This window comes from Cajanus cajan, chromosome 3 (genome assembly GCF_000230855.2).
Source record: "Cajanus cajan strain Asha chromosome 3, NIPB_CcT2T_4, whole genome shotgun sequence".
NCBI classification, from domain to species: domain Eukaryota; kingdom Viridiplantae; phylum Streptophyta; class Magnoliopsida; order Fabales; family Fabaceae; genus Cajanus; species Cajanus cajan.
Genome location: NC_138519.1, coordinates 75,683,353 through 75,699,141, shown reverse-complemented (window position 1 = coordinate 75,699,141; position 15,789 = coordinate 75,683,353). Strand labels below are relative to the sequence as shown.

At 27.1% G+C, this 15,789-nt stretch overlaps 1 long non-coding RNA gene across 1 annotated transcript; it reads right to left on the bottom strand.

Moving 5' to 3' along the window:
• Window positions 1-3,613: 3,613 nt before the first annotated feature.
• Window positions 3,614-5,926, bottom strand: LOC145956603 (uncharacterized). Its single transcript, XR_014432842.1, has 2 exons — window positions 4,611-5,926; window positions 3,614-3,810 (listed from the first exon to the last, which is right to left on the bottom strand). It is a non-coding gene; the product is annotated as an uncharacterized LOC145956603 (long non-coding RNA).
• Between the last annotated feature and the right edge of the window lie 9,863 nt (window positions 5,927-15,789).

Below are 15,789 nucleotides of genomic sequence, written 5' to 3'. Positions count from 1 at the left end.
AAGTTTCACAAGTCGGAGAATTGTTTGGCCAATTCGTTTAGAAAGCGGAAGTATTTCTCTATGAAATATCAAACTTATCAATAAATTATATACAAAACAATTAAATATTCTGTATTCTCTTCGATCAATCTATATATTGCATGCCTAGAAAATTAAGATGAGCAGCAAAGTCATACGTGCAGCAGAACTATTTTAGTGATGAAAACATATAATTTTCATTAGCGTTGATGAAATTATATATAGTGTTACATAGTCAACACTCATAGAAATTTAAAATCTTTAGATGCCTAAACCATATTACCGTAAACATTAGCAGATTTGTGTATTGCATTTTAATGCAAAATTACAATATTCTACTTAAAGTGTATTATATTTATCTAATTTAATTATTTCATACCATATATATTTAAGAAATTTATAACTAAGAAGAGACAAATTCATATCATTGAGATGAGACTTTAGAGGTTATTGATTTATGTAAATACTCTATTTTTTTTTATAAGACTGGATTATCTATTTTATCGTGATTGAGAAAATTAGTTAATTTAGTTGATAATATTAAATTTGTTAAAAATTTATACCTTTAACACTATGTAACTCTTAAACTACCAACTACTAATCGAATCTTAATTATAATATAAAAGACTAAAAACGAGAGTATTACTTTAATGTAATGCCTGCACTATGTAATTCAAGATAAGTCAAAACACTAAAATTCTATATAGATGTATTACTTTAAAATTTAGATAGTTGATTTAGTAAATTTTACCAGCAAACTAATTAAATTGAATGAATTGATATAATTTATGATAACACGTATAATTATAGTATAATATATATATATATAAATAAGATCTAATAGTTTATATTTATAATTTCTTTTCTCAAGATAAAAGTAATTTACGTTAGCAATCTAGACGTACACCTATGACCGAACCAAAGATTAAAAAATGAGTCACGCTACGCACTATGACGAGAAAACCGCGTGGAGGAAAGTAAAACAATTTATGTGCATTCATGTTAAAAGATATGTTCACATACAAATTAGGAATATTTTTAAAGTTTTTTTTTTTTTAATAAATAACTCTAAAAAATACTTCTAATTTTGCACTGAACAGAACACATACGAAGAAAGAAGGCAACAAACGAACGTGTTCATCTTTACCTATAATATATATTAGTTGTGTGCCCAACCAAACATATACGAAGAAAGTAGGAAACAAACGTGCTTCAAAATAAAATAATTTGAAATCTTATAAACATAATAAATTATACACGTGATGTGTGTTTAGAAAGATCACTAATCTTTTCTTATAACGATCAGTTTTAATAAAAAGCTAATTTCGATCGTATTTAAACATGTTTACTATTTTTTTTTTTCACAACGTTTTGTTTTTAAGAAAAGATATCTTAAGTAAATTACCACAAGTTTTTTCTTTTTTTTCATTTACTCCCAACTAGAGGTGAAAACATGGCAGGATAGGAATGACAAAGTAATTCATGTATTCATATAAATCCAATTTATCTACAAGAAAATCAATATATTACACAAAATAATTTTAATAGATTAAATTCAATTCATTCATTTAATTTTATGGATAGATAATGATCCATCTAATATATATATATATATATATATATATATATATATATATATATATATATATATATATATATATTTATTTATTTATTTATTTATTTTTTTACATATTTGAATTGAGATTTTAAAAGTTTATATTAGTATAAAAAAATGTCTTTATAATTTTAAGAAATTGTATAAAAATGTGATAACTAAAACAGTTTTTTCAAAACACATTTATAATGAAAATTTTATAGTTTAGATTTCATTATATCATATAAATTTATAAGATTTGAAAAGACTTTATAGAATTATAATATTTGAAAGAGTTCCATAAATTTTAGTAAAATTTAATATTAGAAATGAAAGAAAATATAATAAAAAATTATACGATGTGGATTTTGATAAAGAAAAGTGAAATATAGTATTTTTTTAATAATTAATCATTTAATTTCTCTTTTCAAATGAATATAAAATCTCTCTTTTACAAAATAAACAACAAATTTGCAACATTAATAATTTTTGTGGGCAATATAATGATAAAACATCATAAAATTTAAGACAATAATTGTTAGCTGAAAATTAGATATAGGAGAGTAAGAGAAAAGATAGACAGAGAGAAAAATAATATTTCAAAAAAAAAAATATTATTTTCATAGATGGATTGAATATACATCAATAAAAAAATTGTTAATGAATAATTTTGATAGATGTTTTTTCTTAAATGGATCAAATGCATTATTTTTTTTAATAAATTTAAATGAATTATTTTTATTTGATATATCCATCAATTTTTCACTTATAGGTAGAGATTGGTAGTAGGTCCTCATCATCTATCTCGTTTAGTATAGATATTCATTAATGTTTTATATATCTGTGAGAATCTATAGGTATTCATGAATATTCATTTGAATGTAAAGGTTTAAATAAAAAAGTAAAAAATAAAATAATTTTAAAATATTTATATTCAAAATAATTTTGTAACATATAGTTGCACTAAAAATAAATAATAATGACACATATTTATTGTAAAAATAAATTAAACAAAATTATTTTATTTATGATTAAACTATTTTTAATATTTTTAAACTGTAGGTATGAGTACCTTACTATTTGTTCTTTTTCCATTATTAAGCGAATATTTATTTAAAATCTATAATAAATTTTATTCGCAACTATCCGTGTTTTTTTAATCACTACTCTCAATTGTTTTAAATAAATTGATTTCAAACATTATACTATTATAGCTATAACACTGTTAATCTTATGATTGTTTTATTAATTATATGAATTTTTGTTGTTTAGATGCCAATTGTTAAGAACCCTAAGTCAAAAGATCCTGAGAGTAAGTTGGTCTCTTGATAGTTGAACTAGAATTGGAGTCATTTTAGGAAGATATAAAAAGATTTTATTAAGTTTTGAGTCTCATAACTTAAGTTTTCAAAATTTTAGAGAAATAGACCAGTGAGAAGTTCTTTAAACTTGAGTAGACCTTCACCCTTTTCTTCTCAAGCTTAGAAACCTATTCATTCCTTCTTGTAGCTGATAAGATTTGTTGAGTTAAAGGATCTGGTCTGGTGAAGTTGGAGTTGGGTTTTAGTGTCATACAAGATAGTTCTACTTCTCTTCTCCTCTTGTTGTTTTGGTGTTCCAAGAGGTAAGAGAAGTTTGTGTTGTTATTGATTGCATGTTGATTTGTGTTGATTCAAGTTCACATAGTTGTTGAATACTTATTTTTGAGTGAAGATGAAGTGATGAGTTGTTGAGCCTTTGGTTCTTGATGGTATTTTGTGAGGATTTGGTGATTCTTGGTAATCTATGGTTGCATGCTGTTTTTGATGATGAAATCATATTGTACATGTTGATTTGTATATATCTTATATTTATTTTTGGCAAAAATACATTTTTCGTCCTTTATATTATTTCGGCTAAAAACCTATTTTGGTCCCTTATAATAATTGTTTATTTCAATTTAGTCCTTGTAACGACCCGGCTGGTCACTACACACGGCATAGCACACTAAAACACCAGACAGATAGAACAAGTATATAAATATAGGATCTAGAATATATAAATATACAAGATTCCAGTCTGACTAGAGTTAAAGTGTACCAAGGAAAATTACAACCAAATGCTACTATCCCAAGTAGCTACAAGCAAAATATCCACACAAGCAAATTAGCTCCAAAGTCCGCCGGAGACTCATCCCAAGACGCCCACCTATTTCTGCTCTGCTCCCATACATAGTATGATCATCGCAGTTCCAACCACATGGAAAACATGCAAGGGTAAGCTAGTATTCTTTAAAAATCAAAACATACTAGCAAAGGATTAGCAATGTAAATAAATTCATCGTTATAATTATCAACACATCTGCACAGCTTATATTGCTCAACAACATCAGCACCGCAATGCGGCTATATCAACACTGCTTAATAGCAGCAACAGCACCACTCTAGTGGCTATAACGGCACCGACTTAGCGGCAACAACAACACCACTCTAGTGGCTATAACAACACCGACTTAGCGGCAACAACAGCACCACTCTAGTGGCTATAACAACACCGACTTAGCGGCAACAACAGCACCACTCTAGTGGCTATAACAACACCGACTTAGCGGCAACAACAGCACCACTCTAGTGGCTATAACAACACCGACTTAGCGGCAACAACAGCACCACTCTAGTGGCTATAACAACACCGACTTAGCGGCAACAACAGCACCACAATAGTGGCTAACAGCACCGACATAGCGGCTATAACAGCAGCAACAACACCACCTCAAGTGGGTATAATCAGCATACAGCTCAGCATTATATAGTACAGCAAATCAGCATACAACACAGCTAAGTAGTATTCAACACAACTTACTACTCATAACTCAGTTCAAGATCCTTATAGTACAATACTGTTAAAAATCAACATATAATTCAGCTCGACTCAACAACAAAATTTGACACAGTTCAAAAATATTCATTTATTATTAATCATCAAACAATTAATAATTTCAAAAACTAACTTCCCTTACTTGGATAATCCTGAACCGAAATTTGAGCAGAACCTCCTCCTCTTTCTCCTCTTTTCTTTATTCTGACAGAACCACCTCTACCGGATTCCTCTTCCTCTTTCTCCTCCTTTCCTTTCCTCCCTCTTTCTCTAAGGATTTTCTCTTCCCAAGGTATGAATTTTCGTAACTCCCCAAGCCCCTATTTATAGCAATTCTGGCTCCTCTACCCGGTACGGCCGTTCCAAAAAGCGGAACGCCCGTTCTGGGCTCGAAAAAGCTACGCAAATTTTTGAACTGGAACGGCCCGTTCCAAATACGGAACGGCCCGTTCCCAATTTCCAGCAGAACGGCCCGTACTCCTTTTGAAACGGCCTGTTCTCCCTTTAGAACGGCCCGTTTCACAATCAGAACGGCCCGTTCTCCTTGTCGGAACGGCCGTTCTGAGCCCGTTCTCACTCAAGATTTTTTAGTTAAATTTTAAAGCTTGGAACGGCCCGTTTTGCTTTTGGAACGGCCCGTTCCAAGTTACCAAAACACCCTTCAAACTTTTTGAAAATTGCGAAAATGCCATCAATAATTACAATAATACCCCTATACCTTTATAAAATTCACGAAAATGCCATTTTAATAATAAATAATAATAATAATAAAAAAATAAGGTATTACAGTCCTACTTTTATTTTTTGTCTCAATTTGGTCCTTAATAAATTAATTGGTTGCAATGTGGGACTTCCGTCTAAATTATTTAAACGAAGTTAACTGTTGGCCACGTAGATGCACAAGTGGGTGCCACGTGGATGCCAAATTTCTTGAAAACACCTGAAACCAGAATGGGCCGTTCTAGGTGCACACTTGGTGTGTTAATTTTGCATATGAAACGGGTCGTTCCAGATGCGAAATTAACACACAACGATTACAAAAAAATGGCCTGTTCTGAAACCAGAACGACCCGTTCTGGTTTCAGAACCGGCCGTTCCGGATGCAGAACAGCCCGTTCCAGAACTATAATAATTTTGAAAAATATTTTTTTATGATAAAAATTTTAAAATTACTTATTTTTGTAAAATACAATTGTCTTATAAATAGAGTGATAACTTTTCCTTTTTCTCTTTCTGTCTGAAGAAATATTTAAGTGTCACTTAATAATTTTTTGCAACTTATTTAAAATTATAGGAATAAAATAATAAAAATTAATAGGATAAACATAATAAAATTATTAATTTGTTTTCTTTTAGTGTCCTCTAAATTTTTACACTCATTTAAAACAAAAATATTTTATATGTTATTTTGAATTAATTTAACGAAGTATCATATAATTTTTAATTTTTTAAAAAATTTTATAAATTTGATCTATATATGAAAAGATTTTTAATTTTTTAAAAATTTGATATAGAACATTAATTATCAAGTAAAATAAATCTATCAAGACTTAATCTTGAAGTAAGTAAATTTTTTCTTCATTAAAAATAAAGATAATTTTACAAAAAAAAATAATTAAACAATAAAATAAAATATAAAAAAATATATTAATGTATTTATTATATTAGATATAACAAGATAATTAAAATATAATTAATAATATATATTTTATAAAATTATTAATATTTTATATATAAAAAAAAGAATGAAAATTTTTTTAACTTAGATTCATCCCTGCATGTGGTTGTGGGGTGAAATGTTAGTCCTGTATATCCTCTACCTTTACTTCAGGTTCTACCTCTTCAAGAACAGGTTATTTTTGTTGGGGTACATCGTTAATGACTTCAAGAAAAAATACCATGTCATTTCATCCTTTATAGTATAGTGTCAATTTGGTAGTAAGTGATTCACTCCAATTTGACTAACAATGAAATAAAATCTGTTACCATTGTCTTTAGTGATACACTGCATTGTCCTTAATGATACACTGTATAACCCAACTGTTTAGCAATTGACGTTATCAATTTCCATTGACAATATTACCAAATCCAGTGTTTGAAATGTTTTGTACCTTGGGTCTTTTTTCTTCCACGATTCACAACCGTGAACTATAATCAGTGACAGTTTGCGTTTAACAGTCTAGAACCAGAACGGCCCGTTCTGAAACCAGAACGGCCCGTTCTGGTTGCACTTTTAGTGTGTTAATTTTGCACCTAGAACGGGCCGTTCTGGATGCAAAATTAACACACCAAGAGTACACTCAGAACTGCCCGTTCTGGTTCCAAGTGTTTTCAAAAAAATTGGCATCCACGTGGCATCCACCTATGCATCTACGTGGCATCCACGTGCATGCCACATGACCAACAGTTAACTCCGTTTAAATAATTTAGACGGAAGTCCTACATTGCAACCAATAAACTTGTTAGGAATCAAATTGAGACAAAAAATAAAAGTGGGATTAAATTGAAACAAATAATTATTATAAGGGACTAAAATACTATTTTAGCCTATTATTTATTAGTGTTAATTTAGTCTCACTTTAATTAATTGAATCAATTTAGTCCTACATCTTTAAAATGTATCTCAATATTTAATTTTCTATTTTTCCGTTTAAATACTTAATGGATGTGACACGTGTCATGTTATCATGACATGTATCATGCTATTATGTCACGTGTCATGTCATCATGTCGTGTGTCTTGCCATGTGTCATGATATCCAATCATGTAGCATGACATGTGACATATCTATTAATTATTTAAATAGAGGAGACAAAAAATTAAATATTAAAATATATTTTAAAAATGTAGAACTAAATTGATACAATTAGTTAAAATAAGACTAAATTAAATATAATAAATAATATAAGGAACTAAAAATATATTTTTCCCTTATTAGTGCTATATAATTGTATTGTGTAGTGTGACAGTTATGATCAATGTTATAATGTTTATAAAATAATTTTTTATTATTTTAATATCGATATACCTCGATACACGAATCGTCTTATGTAATATTTAAATACACGATTGGCCTTCTGTAATATTTTTTGTAAATTCTTTTTAACAAACTAGCGAATCGAAAACAGAGAAGACATCATCATGCCACCTTTTTATATATGAACCAATCTGATTTTTTTTAAACACTGTCAATTATGAACGTGGATCGTCTTATAAAATAGAATAATAATAGATGTTTTTCTATATTCTATACTTCATCAATATTTATTATTACTTTTTTTCGATCTACTTATTATATTATATTATTGACTATATTTAAATATATCCATGTTAATTAAATATTATTAATCACTAATCTTTTCATATAAAATATTAGTGAATAATGTCCCTTGATTTGATAACCTTACCATCTCTGTTTTCTATTTAGGAAAAGATAGAAATATCTTGAGAGAAGATTCCATGATTTCCATCTTTCACATAAAGTATAACCGCGTGTTCAATGCATTTTATATTTTATTAGTGGAGACAGCCAGACAGGTACTATATATTATTTAAAAAATAAAAATTAATGAATAAATAATTAGTTAAAAAAAAACTAAAAGAAAGAAAATAAAAATGATAATGGGAGATAAAAATAGGGAAAGGTATTAGTGGTTTGAAAATAGTATATAAAATAAAATAGTATAAAAATTTGTGCACAAACACACGTTATTATTATATATTTATATATATTTTTAAAATATTAAAACTTTTATTTTTACATCTATAAAAAAGTTTAAGGTTATTGTAAATTAATATTTTAGCCTATGTAATGCACAGACTATAATGATCTATCAAAATTATTACACTTTGTAAATCACTAACTAGTAGCGAAATTATTATTTAAAGTCATATATTTATAAATACCTAGATATGTACTATATAACATGGATATATGTGTAAAAATAACTATACAAATATAAATAATATGAGTACAATCATTTAGTAAGAGTCAAATATATGATCTTAGTGACAGTCAAACACAAATTGTACAACTACCACAAGAGGTTAGAACAAAATATCCAAAAGTACAACCATCCACCTAATGGCCTCCACTACAGTCCTATACAACTTATTCTTACTCTACTCTCATATCAAATATGATCATTGCAATCCACACTATATGGAAACAAATAAGGGTAAACTAAATTTTAAAAGAATCAAGCAAGTATATGATTAAAAACATTTATACTATTCACCCACATATAAACCTTCAAACCAATAACACTAGGGTCACATCATACAACAATCCTTAAAATAACAAGCAGTTTGAAAGTTACACATCAAGAAGTCAAACCCCCCACCAAGTAAATATCATACAATAAGATATTGAACCAAGGTATTTGATCCTTCATCTTTAACATTACCAGTTAATGAAGATCATACTTTTGAGCTTATTATTCGACTCAGGAGCAAGAACGAGAAGACGTTAATACTTGGAGGACAAATATAGCTATGAATATATGGGTGAATGTTATTTAAGAGAATATGATATTGTGGAGAATTATTATTATTATTATTATTATTATTATTATTTATCTAGACATTGTTGTTCTTTTTTTATTTTTGTCTTTGACTCTTTTTAAATTTGAATGTATCAAAAAAAATTGTAATCTTATCATATGTTAAAAATCCACGAAAATTCTACAAAATCCACAAAATCCCGTAAAATCCATTAAAATTCTGATTTAAAAGTCTTACAAAATCCATTAAAATCCTTATTTAAAGTCTTGCAGAATCGTACAAAGTCTTAAAAGTCATAAAAATCCTGCAAAGTCTTTTAAAATCTGCAAGATTTTTTTTTAACTAAAAAGTCCTTTAAAATCTTAATCCAATACACCTCCCTTAATTAATCTATTATATAGAATAAGTTTCTTTTTAACTTTAATAATAATCACCTTTAAAAATCACATGTACCCTAATAACTATTGATGAACGATGTAAAATGTGTTATATCAATGATTTATAAAATGACTTTTTTTTTTTTTGTTAGTAAAGGGTGGAGAAAAGAGTAGCATTTATAACAAACGTCCTCACTTGGCGACCATCAAAAGAATAAACATATTTAGTCAAAAGATCTTGAGGTTGATTCGCTCCACTTAAGGCATGTGATCAAGTAAAAAAAAAAAAAAAAAGAAGAAGAAGAAGAAAACCATCATTTGCAACCAGCAAAAGGATTCTACTCGCCAAGGAATAACACGGGTGAGCCTTAGAGCAACCTTTGTTCATAATGTTAATGGCACACAAGGAATTTGATTTCACCAAAGTTAGCCTAATATAAATCGACCACAAGTTTGAATGATTAATTGAACAAAAGCCAATATCAAGAGCATAAGAGAAGATAACATTCTACTGATGATCTCTAAGTAAACCCCACAATAGCTCGTTTATGGTATGTTTTGGATGAAAAATTTTAAAAATTTAAGAAATTAAAAATTTTTAATATTTGAATTACTTTGATTTCAATTTTCATCATTCTTAAAATATTTTGTTTGGATAAATTAATTTAAATTTTTTAAATTATTAGTTTAGATATGGTAATTTGATTCTAATATTATAAAATTGATTTTAAAAATATATCATATGTTGAGATTTTTAAATTAAGTTTTATAAAAATAAATATTAATCAATTTTTAAATATTTAATAATTTTAAAAAGTAATATTAGATAATATTTATTAATTTCAAAAATATTTCTTTTATATATTTAATAATTAAAAGCACGAAGAAATAAGAAATAAAATAAAATGTATGAGTGAAATAAGAAAGAAAAATATAGGAAATTAAAATTCTTACTTTTTTTGAAGAATTTGAAATCCTACTATTTTAAAGAATTTTACAAATATTTGAATTTCATAATTTTTTGTAAATTCTCCAATTAAACAAAGCATTTCACCTCAAAGAATTTGAAATTTTTCAAAAAAATAAATTATTTCATTTAAATTCTTCATTCAAATACATTCTTGGATTCCAAATGCATTAATCCATCACAGTTTAATTTGAATTGACCAATAAAAGGAGTTTGCCAACCAATCAATGCATAGTTGAATTCACTATGACCAATTAGATTAAGGTCTCCTTTGTGAAGAAGACTCAATTGAATGACTTCCTTTGTTGTTGAATGCTGATTGATTTCTTGCTCTTTCATAAAGTCTCAAATTATTCTTTAGACAAAAGTTTAATTCTTTATGTTGTGAATTATAATTTTAAATGAAGTTTGAAGTTTTTTTGTAACTACTCACTATGGTTCCTACACTTAACAACTCCACTCAAAGCAATGAAAAATATAAATAATCAACTAAAGACTTAAGGATATCATCATGCATCAAATGAACCCTTAACAATTACTACAAACATAAATATTTACATCTATTAAGAAAAGGATACATATGTGTATATACAATTGTACACTAATCCATATGGTCAAAATATCCCTAAGTGTCGATCAAACACAACCATGCAATGTACTACACAACAGTAACATCAAAATATGGATGACTCCACCATCCATCTGATGGTCATCTCAATACAACTCCTCACACTTATTCTTACTCTATTCTAATACCACGTGTGATCATCACAGTTCAAATAACATGTAATAGTAAGCTAGAGTTAAAAGAAAATAACATATATAATGAAAGAACTATAAGCAACATTACTCATCATTACATCTTGTATTTACTAACATCAACCACTCCAACAACATTTAGCTCACTCAACAGAAGCAACTCAGTGCATAGCAACCCAAGGTTAACACAAGCAACACACATCATCTTATAACTCAACACATCAACTTGTTTCATTATAGATCAATATTGCATATGAACAACACAGTTTAAGTAGCACATCATATGCACAACACAACATTTACATGCGTCATCATGCATTTCAACTAAGAGATCTTCTATAACACAAATGATCAATTTAATTGGCTAAACCCTACTGAACCAACAATATAAGGTGATCTTTTTTGCTTGCTAGATCAACAACAAATTGGATATCAATATACAACACAACAACTTGGTTTCTTAGATGTTACCCCTTAAACAAGGAAGTCTAGTACTACTATCAAGGTAGAACAATTAGGTATAGGCCTACCACGTCATTAGCTAGCTTAACTAAGCCTCTTATGGGATTAGCTCATCGGTTACCCTCCAAATACAACATCATTCTGATACTCGATTAGGAATTAAGTTCCCTACTTTGTACTTTATTGAATTGGTCAATTTATACATGTATAGTTCAACCTAGTCCCCATACGATATCAACTAAAGACCTAAAAAAGACTAAACTATCCTCTTCAAAGGTCAACTTCTTAAGAAGGATTTTCAACAAAGTTTGGCTCTTAGAGCACCACAATACAATATGCACACAATGTGATATGGAACTTGAAAACAACCTTTCTTCTAGTCATAGGTTGATCAACACAACTCAACAACATCATACCTAAATTCCTAAAGCATTCTCAATGTTCATCACCTTAGCAACACAACATCATGCAAATTCATCACATCTACACACCCCTAGGAGTCTTGATATGGTCACTTCAAGTGGGCCAACACTCACTCAAAGTGAGCATAATTCGCTTAGAACGTTTAAGAATTCACTCTAATCGACGATAGATAGAGACTACCCTTGTAACAGCATGTCAACTTGCTCTAAGTGAGCAAGTTCTCTCTTTGAACCTCTACATCTCGCTCTAAGCACCCAAAATTCGTTTAGAGTGAGCCAAGTCAGAGAGCATACCTAACTTGATCGCACCTACTCGCTTTCAGCGACCACATTAACACTTTGAGTGAGCAAACCCAAAAAAACATACATAATTTAGAAGAAGAAGAAGAAGAAGAAGAAGAAGAAGAAGAAGAAGAAGAAGAAGAAGAAGAAAGAACTCAGAATAAAGTTTCTCAACACTAAACAACTTACCAACCACAACAACATATAATTTAAAAACAACAATGGCTCGAAAAGACTCAAAGTATTACATTTCTACTTTAGTTGATCAAATGATTTTTATTGAGTTAATGTCACTTTTGTTTTTTTCCCTGCGTTTGATATGGAGGAAAAAATGAAGGGAATAGAAGATAAGAAAAGAGAGAGAGAGCAAGAGAGAGAGAGAGATAGAGAGAGAGAGAGGACAAGTGTAAGGAAGTGCTGAAAAATATAGTAGAAATAAAAGTTATTTCGTAAGAGGGAAATAAAGTGAAAGTTGATTTCTTTTATAGATAGTTTAATTTAAAAATAAATATATTATTATTTTAAATTAAAAAACAAATATATTTCTATAAATAAATTTATTTAAAATAAAAATAATTTTATTATATTTATTTATTATAGTTATATTATTTTTTAAATAAATATAATATTCACAATTAAATTTATTGAAAATATAAATGAAAATTATTTATTATTTATTGCTATGATTTTTGTTTTTATTTTATTTTTATTTATTATATATATAATATAATCACTCATTCTTATTATTATTACTAGCTGAAAAGAAAGCACATCATGCCTTGAGTCTTCTTTTTAATACAAATATATTAGTGTTGGTAGTGGATAGTTACCAACAATTTCAAAGATAAAACTTCAATGAAAAAAACTTTTCTTTTATTTATTAATTATTATCATACGATTTATGCAGTTTTTATAAAGGGTTAAAGTTGTCAAAATAATGTGTACACCAAAAGAAAGAATAGTCTTTATATAAATGTATAGATTATTAACTTTCCCACACTTTCCTTCATTTTGGAGGAGAAGTTTTTGTGTGGGTCCTGCACTAATATTTTCACATTTTTTTCTCTCGATTCTCTTTTATAAACAATACTCATTTTTTAACTAACACTTCTCTTTCCCACTCTTATTTCCCAAACTTATTGATAGATCAAAAAATAATCTTAGATTCTTCTGATTTTAAGGTTTTGTTGCTAACAAATAAATGAGTTTTGGATCAATAGAAAAGTTTCAAAATGACTAAGACTAATCTTCTGATAAGACACAACTTCTCATTCAGACACAACTTCTCAATAAGGTAAATCCTTTTATAAGACGAAAGCTTTACTAAGATGATCTTATTACTTTTTCTAAACTTCGATGAAACTTTATTTGTAAAGAGAGATATACATTTAATTTTTATCATTTATGATCTCCAAAAAGGAAAGTGAATGTATTTGAATGTTTCATTAACAAATCAAATTAAAAAATGTTTCATTGTTACCTACACTTCACGAAAAGAAAAGAAAGACATATTTTGTATTAAAAAAAGGATAAACTCTCCCTGTAAATATGAAAAGTTGTTGTTAAAATTATTTAAATACTATGCAACTTGACACACACATGGTTTTACCCACTTGATACCTAAAAGGTAATAAATAACTTATTTAATCAGATAAGAAATGATAATTTGGTAAAAATATTTAATACAGACATTTATCACACCAAATAACATTTTTCTCCTCAAGAAGCAAAACATGATGATAGGCGAAGCAAGCTATATGAGAGAAACTCAAGGATTTGCAACAATCATCTTCTTTTAAGTACTTATATAAGGAAGCTTAGTGATTCAGATAAAAAAATACATAGACACAAGGACATAGAGACAGAGAACGCACATACGAAGAAATATTATTTTCTCATTCTTTTTGAAAATTACTTTATACATCACTGATTGTATCATGTCTTGAAAGGTAGACGAATCAACTTTTTAAAACTTTTACAATTTTAAGTTATTAGATTTGTACCTAAAAAGACTTATTTATAAAAGAATATTTGATGTTAAAGTCTAAAAAAAAATTGTGTAAAAAGAGTACTTAGATAATTACTTAAAATATAAGTAAAAAAATAGTTAGAATTAAATTAGAAGTGATTTAGTAAAAAATATTTGTATTTTGAATAAAAAATCTTATATTTATTATATTTATCCGATTTTAATGATTAAAACGAAATCAATATAAAAACATCTAGTGTTTATTATATTTACCCACTCTTTATCGTGACATTATTATTTCAATATCTTTTAATTCTCCTGTGAGTGACTCACATTCCTTTGAGTATTTTCGTTTAAAAAATTTGTTCAGACGTACGGTGGGAAAATGTGACTTGAAAATGCACAAGAATATTTCTTTTAAAAAATAATATTTTTTATTCGCAAAAAAAAAAAAAAAAGAGAGAGAGAGAGTATTTACGATGACGTGAATGTGAAAACGTGGGGAGTTATATGACAAGCTGTCAAAGAAAGTCGTCAGTGTTAAACTAGAATATTCTATCAAGTATCAATACTCGGAACGTGCCTTTGAGAATATACCTATTTTATTTCTCCTATCAAACAATATTATTACTTTAGTCCATGGTTAAAAATTATGATTTTAGTTCATGTAATTTAAAATATTATTTTAATTATATATATATATATATATATATATATATATATATACTTTTTTACCTTCAAATTTAAAATATATATTTTTAATTTTCAAAATATAAAAATTATTATTATAGTATATCGGATCTTTAGTCTTCAAATTTAAAATTAATTATTTTAGTTTATATAATTTTAAAAATATTATTTTATATTTTCATGATCGTTAGTAGCATAATTAATATTAATAAATTAAAATAATTTAGTAATATTAATAGATTCAATATGATGATTTTTTCTGATAATGACATTATTAATAACAATAAATGATAATGATAAATAAAGATAATATTGTAGTATTAGTAATAATAGGGATAGGTTAAAATAATTTTATAATATTAATTGGTCTAATGTGATATTTTCACAAATAACTAGTTAATGATATTAATAAAAAAAATTTATATAACATATTAATTAATAATATTTAAGCAGATGACTAACATAATAACATTTATATTTTGAGAGATAAAAATACAATTAAATTTGAGAAATTAAAGAGAAAAAATTTTAATTTGTAAGACCAAAATAATAATTTTTTTAATATGTTTTAATTACAATTTTTTTAAAAAAAATTAGGGATAAAAAGATACATAACTCAAATTTAAAAGAGTAAAAATATAATTAAGTCTATAAGAAAATACATTGTAATAATTAATTTATGATGTTTAAAATTACTTTATTACATATTTCGGAAAATTGGAAATAAATATTTTATACATTACAAAATCTAACCAGAAATACTAAAATAATTTATATTTCAATTGTGGAAAATATATTTTGAAATTTTCAAAAATAAAAAATTACTTTAAACCAAGTTTAGAAAATTGAAACATTACTCAAAGTTGTAACGTAGTAAGTTGGTTCAGGGT